General features: G+C 34.0%; 1 protein-coding gene across 1 annotated transcript in view; it reads right to left on the reverse strand.

Annotated features, from left to right (window-relative positions):
• The window catches only part of FAM172A (family with sequence similarity 172 member A), a 340598-nt gene that overhangs the window by 174813 nt on the left and 158535 nt on the right, over positions 1 to 7250 (reverse strand).

The raw sequence follows: 7250 nt of genomic DNA on the forward strand, positions 1-7250 counted from the left end.
AATACACAAATTTATGTAAGAGAAATAAATTCTCAATGAAACAGCTATTTGTTTTTATGTAATTTAAAAATAGGTTTAAAATACCGACAATCAATGAAATATAGTAACATTTCTGTGAATAAAGCATTTTAAAAGTGGGGAGGGAAGAGAAGAAGGACAAACAGTTAACAAAACGGGCTCCAATTAAAAAATAAAACACTCCTTAATAAAGAACAACTTTATAATAATAAATAATACATATTTTGTATTAAGTAGCTATCAAAACAACATTATTACTGCCTTTTTAGTTAAACTTTAATTTTACATTCAGGCCAAGTGAGAAGATCAAACAAGTCCACATACCTAGCTGACCAAAGTAAACCAAATCTACACGAACAAAAGATACTTTATTTGGTCTTGCTTTATTCTAATCTGTATAGCTATTCAAAAATCTTGTAACGTATTGTGATCACTGTCAGGTAGACAGATTGTCACTTGGTGATTTTCTACAGTTGGACACACTCGACTAGTTATTAAAATCACATTTGAAGGAAGTTCCTACCCCTCTTCCTTGTGTCTGTACAACTTTTCACGCCCTTCTCAAATTTCTGCTATAACTTCTCCTCCCACCAAAACTAAGTTGAAGGACACTGCTGCACTCTGCTAAACAGGGTGAAATAGAGGCATTCAGTGCACTGTCTCTGGTGTAAGGAACATAGTCAAAAAAGGTCACCATAGGCCAAAGAGAAAATTGCCTCCTCACTAGATTCTGTACCATGAGTAAGTGGTCTCCTGTCATGTTTCTTCCCTGCCCTCTCTTCTGAGTGAATTGAATTTAAAAAAAAAAAAAACCCTGCAGAAAAATCAACAAAAACGAAACCACCATGAAGCGTTGACATGCAGCTATCCCATAACTGGATATTATAATAATAAATAAATTACAACATTATTATTATTATAATTAGGAAGAGAGAATACTGTACTACTATTAAATATGTTCTTCAATGTTTAAAATGAATTTAAGTTTATAAATCTAAAATAAACCCATGACAAAACAGAGTAGTGCTTTAGTAAACCTATGTAAAAATATTAGTGAATTAGGAGAGTTATATGAAAGTACACTTTTTGTGCTATGCTAAATGGTAGGAAGAAATGATGAAGTTTTCAAAACAAACTACATGAAGTACTTTGTTGATTGTAGCCTGCAGTGTAGAATGCTTTAGTTTGTTGTCCATCTTCTTGATATGTTCATTTTTGAGTGCAGACATTCTGTGTATTGATTCTTTTTGCTTTCTATACAAAGCCAAATGCAAAATTCATGTATTCATTGTGGTTTTTATAAGTGTTACTGAAATTTGAAACTCTACGTCCACTAAAGTCCGGCCACAAAACAGACACATAAATCTTCAAAGAAGCAGAATTTGTCTAAGTTATTGATTATGTAACTGAAAATTACATGAGTCATTTGTCCAATTTTATGAGGACACAATGTCAATTTTTCACAGAGACATCAACAGATGAAAAATGATTCAATTTTTAAATTCACTACTACATAAATCAATTAAAGGATTTTTATCAATTAGATTTTAAACAGCATAACATATCTCCCTTTACATTTTTAATTTTTTTTTAACTTTTTCAAACAGCCTTTTCCTTAGAGCAACACTACAATAATTAAGTCTTAGCATAATCTGCCAAACAAGAAACTCTGCCATTTCAAAACTTACTGTTATAAAGATTCTATTTTAATATTGTTTTGTTTATCAGAAGTTATGTTTTCATTCGGCATTTTCTATTTTTCTTTCACAACTCGGGTTGAAGTGATTATAAGACATAAACAATGGCATCAACAAGAGAATTTGAGCTAACATACTATACTCACTCATATGAAAATATATGGATATACAATGTTGCATCTATAACTGCACCAGAATTTAACCTCTATCAGGCTGTACTACACCGTACAAACCTATTTCATCAAAAATGAATACTCATTTTTAGGTAAAAGTCCTCCCTCATGCTGCTGACCTATGAAAACAACATGTTTCTTAGGATCCATCAACATCTGGAAAAATTATATAATAAGTAGCACACATGTGCAGTATCAAACTTCATAAAGATATGCACTTATTAAAATTTAAAACAAAAAAGTGCAACCAGAAAATTATAAGTAGAGACAAAGAGCTAAATGTTCCACTGACTTGTAAATATCCATGGGATTACACATGTTGACGTCAATGCAGAATTGAACAAACAGAAGTTCGTGTAGTTTAAAAAACTGAAAATATTCTTTATCAACTACTAATAATACACGGTAGAGTTTATCACAAATCATTAATATGTCTGTTTAACAAAGATGGACAACTACAATTTAAAATTATATTCTATAAAAAGCCTGTTCAGAAGCGTAACCCGCATTTATTGTAATATCAATAGAGAGGCAAACACTAATCTTGCTTTCAGCCTAGATGCATATGTAGTGTTATTAAAATACTGGACATGATGAAGTCTTTCATTAAATAAATACATGTTTCTAGGAGAATTTCTTAAGGCTGTGTTCATTTGTAAAAAGTTAGATATGTCATTCATGTGTATAACGTCTAAGTAGCTTTTTTCTATATATCTGCTGCATACAAATGGAGAAACTGCTCTGCTGTTGAAAAGTTATTTTACACTACAAAGTTATACTTCGTGAACTGCTACATTTTAAGCATTTGTAATTAGAGTGGTCTAATTTTTTTATGTCTCTAAACACAATAATCCCCACAGTTCAACTGATTGTTACAAACCAATCCTAATGTACTACCATATCTCTGAGAGAAGAAATATATGTGTTGTAGTTAATTAACTCCAAGTTTGTTTACATAGTACATCTGTGACTAGATGTGATAATCAAGACAGATATTGATAAAAGTAAACTTCATCCTTTAGTTCAATGGAGGTAATTGTAGTTTCTCTATCAGAGTAAAGTAGGTAGGTTTAAATTTCCAGCATATTAATAGGTATTTCCCCAAATACTATTGCTTCAGAAAGGTAAGTTAAGAACTCATAGTCCATACAACTAACTGCTCCCTGAGGTTTAAGAATTGTAAAAGAGCACTGCATGCAAGCTCTAGTTTTGAGTCTATAAATAGAGTTACAATATATAATAGCTCACTTATCATTTATCCAACAGATGATTGCTAATAGGAAAGCAGACAGGTGTTAGAAAGCACAAAAATCATAAATAAGAAAGCTTGGCAATGAAAGACATATAGATACAGAAGTGCACTAGTCACTAAAATACAGCACTATGAAATGGGATGATAGTTTTGTCCTTTATTGGAACTTTACACAAGATGTTTGAAACTGAAGTTATATCCAAGTTAATTTACCCTGTTAGTCAGCAATAGTAAGGTCAAAGACAATCTAAAATATTTGAGATACATTCTGAATCTTTTCAAATCTCTTGTGGCTGGCTAAATGAATAATGAGCTGAAAGCATTCAGCCCTGCATATTAATCCACCAAAATGGAATGCCATATGTGACCAGAGAGGTCAGAGGCTAGAGTGGAATCCCTTGACCTACGTAACTATCTTTTCGGCCTGTAAGTAAGGATCTATAAGAGATCATTTTCCTAAGCTTTATCAATCTGATTTTTCAAGTTCAGAATTCTATTTACACTGTTTGCAACAAGATCAAAACTAATTCTCAAGGGAAATGCAACTTAAAGTGCTTAGGTCTGTAAACTAAATCTGCTCATGGTTAAAATGGACATAGCAATGTCCATTCATCTTTTTGAAAGATGTATGTTCTGTTTATTTCTCATCTTTTTCATGAGAAGGATACATATATGGCACTGTTACAACATCCTAGGTGCAACAGTGGGATGAGGTCATGACAACCAATCAGAAGTCACTAGTGAAGCGTTAAAGTAAACATAGCTGTTGGAGATGCAGCTCAGCTTGAAAAATGCCCCCTCCATTATTTGAGTAATTTTCTCAAGACGTGACCTGAGACTGAAACGCCTGAAATGTCAGTTGACTCCGTTTTGTGTTTCCACCCAATGTGCATTTTGGCAACTGCACCCTGCTAACACTTTGTAATATTTTCATTCCAGCTACACCTCAACTCTTAGCTCCCTGGATTCCAGTGCTGTGTCCAAGTGTCTAAAAATGTTGTGTTACTGCCAAATATACATTGTCCCAGTAAGTTCCCAACTTAAAATACCTCATCAAGTTAGGCAGGAAAAGAAAACATGCCACAAAAAGTTTTTAGAGGACCACCTGTTGTCTATTATTTTTACATAGCACTTACTCATAAATCATAACACAGGGTAATTAATCAAGCTGTCAAAGAGAAGGTCAAAGGTTATGTGGGGGAGTCAGAAGGTCATGAATGGGCTGATAGAGGTCAGGGTCACACCGCATTCCTCATTATCAAGTTGGGATGAGAGACGGCCCAAGCAAACAAAAGTGAAAGCAGATGGAGAAGTGAGTGGATAAAAAAAAGAAAATTTCACAAACAAAAAGAAAAGTGAAAGAAGAATGTCAGCTGCCTTCAAATAAAGAGAATAGAACAGAAATACACTGAGATGTTCTCAAAAGGTCTCACACAACATAAACTACAGTTTGATTATTTAAATACACTTAATATTACTTTCTCTGATCGATCTTCTTGCATGTATTAAGCAACATTACTTGGTTCTGTAATATTTGGTTTGGCTCTGTTACACATCTTGAAGTTAGTATTTTCCAGGTGAATTAGACAAAAGTACACGATTATCTGATGAAGGTTGATTCATGTATAAAATTACTTCTAAATGCTAGTTTCTTCTTTCAAAATGCTTATGGATACAACCAATTAATGTTAAATAAAAAGTTATAACTTGTTTGAAAGATATGTTAGAACTTTACTTTTCATACACACAAATACAAAAACAAAACATCATAAAAGTCCCTTTGGATGACACAACAGTTATAAAATATTCTATCATTACACTGACCTGAATTAGATGCAGAATACTGTGCAAAATTAGCTGTCACCCTTTCCTCAAAATCTTTGTTAATCTCATTTTGAATGTTTGCAGCTTTATCAACACATGCATCAATGTCAGCTCCTTGGTTACTGAACCGCTGTACTTGGAAGAAGATATAATTAAAATGTTTTGGCACAGAAAAGGTGAAATTGTATCTTCCCCTGTTCCCTGAGGAGTCTGTAAAACATGTAGGCTATATTGACAAACACATACCCTTGTCTACAGCCCTGTCATCCCAGGTCACCCAACTGCTATTTATTTCAAAACATTCAGTTTACACTTACCCATAGTCACCTGCTGTGTTACTAACTTTTAATGGATATAAGAGCTATAAAACAATAAACCTTAAATTTCTTTTTCTGACTACTGCCTTCAATTCTTCATTGCATTTGGTCCATACCTACTTGCATCAAGAATTGTATTCATCTTATTTTACCATGCACTACCTTTATGTTAGTAAGTATACATTGTTCAGTTAACATGTTTTGCTTTGTTATTTGCTAACCTGGTGTTAATGCAACTATATGAAACAAATCAATAATATCACAATGTTGAGTATACTTTTGAGAAGTTTTACACCTCTCATTCTCAGAACACACATGACTTATAAGGTAGGTAACTCTAGAAGCGATATTTTGTAGTTTGCTTCTATCCATAATCAGTGACTCAAATGCCTCTATTTGTAAGCATTGTAACCGTAACTTTTGTATGGTGTGCATTCCAGATCCCCAAATTGGACATACCAAGGCCTTTTCTATATATTTTGAGCATTTTATTCTTCTGAATGCCCACAAACGTCATGGAGATCTACTGTATGCACTATGCCTACTTTGGAGTTTCAGTGCCTTTTCAATCACTGCCTCATTTTATCATATTTTAGAGTATACAATTAATTTCCAATGGAAAGTAAAACACCTGAGAAATTTCCAAATTTCTACAACACATGCTTAACTCAGTGTGAATTAATCTAAAATAATTATTTCCTTGATCAAACACTGCTTTTTATAGAACTGTCCTCAGTCACATCAGCACGCCCTAATTGTGAAATTTGGACTCTGTGGAAGCTGAATGGGACAGAATTCAGCCCAACAACGCTGAGATAGGTTGTAATGCTGCAATACAAACCTTCCACACTCACTATTTCAGGCTGGAATAATACTTGCTTCCCCCTGCAGTTCTCTGAATTCATGTAGTTACTCCCTTGGCCAGGCCCCTACAGCCCTCTCCATGCCATCTTATTTGGATCTGGTGTGTGTTCCCTTTGTACGGGGAGCCCATATTTCACAGGCCTTATGCCCTCCTCCATGCAACTATTTCTCTTTCTCCTTTCCATAAAGTGGAGTGCAAGATCTTGTATAAGACCTCTGTGCAGCTGTGAATTTACCATGAGAGAACTACCTCCATCAAGATTTTAATTGAAAGGGTACATAGTACTTAGCACTTTACATTTTCAAAGCAATATACAACAAACAGAACAGTAAGTAAATAATCCACACAAGATACAGATGAGTATTGAGTATTATTAGATCTATTTTACAGACAGGGAAACTAAACCAGGGAGGTTAAGTGACTTTCTGAAAGTTACACAGAAAGTAGTAGCAGGGCTGAGATTAAAATGCAAGAGTTTCTGGATCCTTCCTAACTACCTAAGGTATTTCGAAGGTGCGCATCACTTTACAATCTGAGTTCTCATGTCCAAATTCAGTTTATCAAACATTTTGCCTCCTTCACCAGAATATCAGAGCATGTCTTTCTGACTTCCTGCTGCATACATACTATTACACAAGCTATATATACATATATATAGCTATTACAGTTTTAATATTCTGGTTTTTGAAAAACAGTGGTGGAGCACAAGAAGCTATAATTACATTTATCCTAGTAGGATATACCTCTTTTCCGCCTCTACTGTAATAGTGTTAAACCTTTTCTAAAGGCAGCTTTTTTGTGAACTGATCAACAAATCTTTTTGGTGGGCTCAGAGGTAAGTCTGGGTTTATAACATATTTCTCTTGTAGAGGGGCAATCTGAGTTAGCAGGTCCTCCTGGTTCACCTTTTATCTGCATTAAACCATTACAGAATAAGATTAAGCATCAATTTTAGAAGGGCTAAGATTGTTTTTTATTTGGTAGTTTAAAGGGAAAGCATTTCATGCACAATGTTTTCGGCAAAATCTTGCAGATACCCAGACCTTGAAAGGTAACTCATTTATTGGTAAGCTTTGTTTATGAGTACAATCTAAAGCTCTTCTA

This window comes from Mauremys mutica, chromosome 6 (assembly GCF_020497125.1).
Source record: "Mauremys mutica isolate MM-2020 ecotype Southern chromosome 6, ASM2049712v1, whole genome shotgun sequence".
NCBI classification, from domain to species: Eukaryota; Metazoa; Chordata; order Testudines; family Geoemydidae; genus Mauremys; species Mauremys mutica.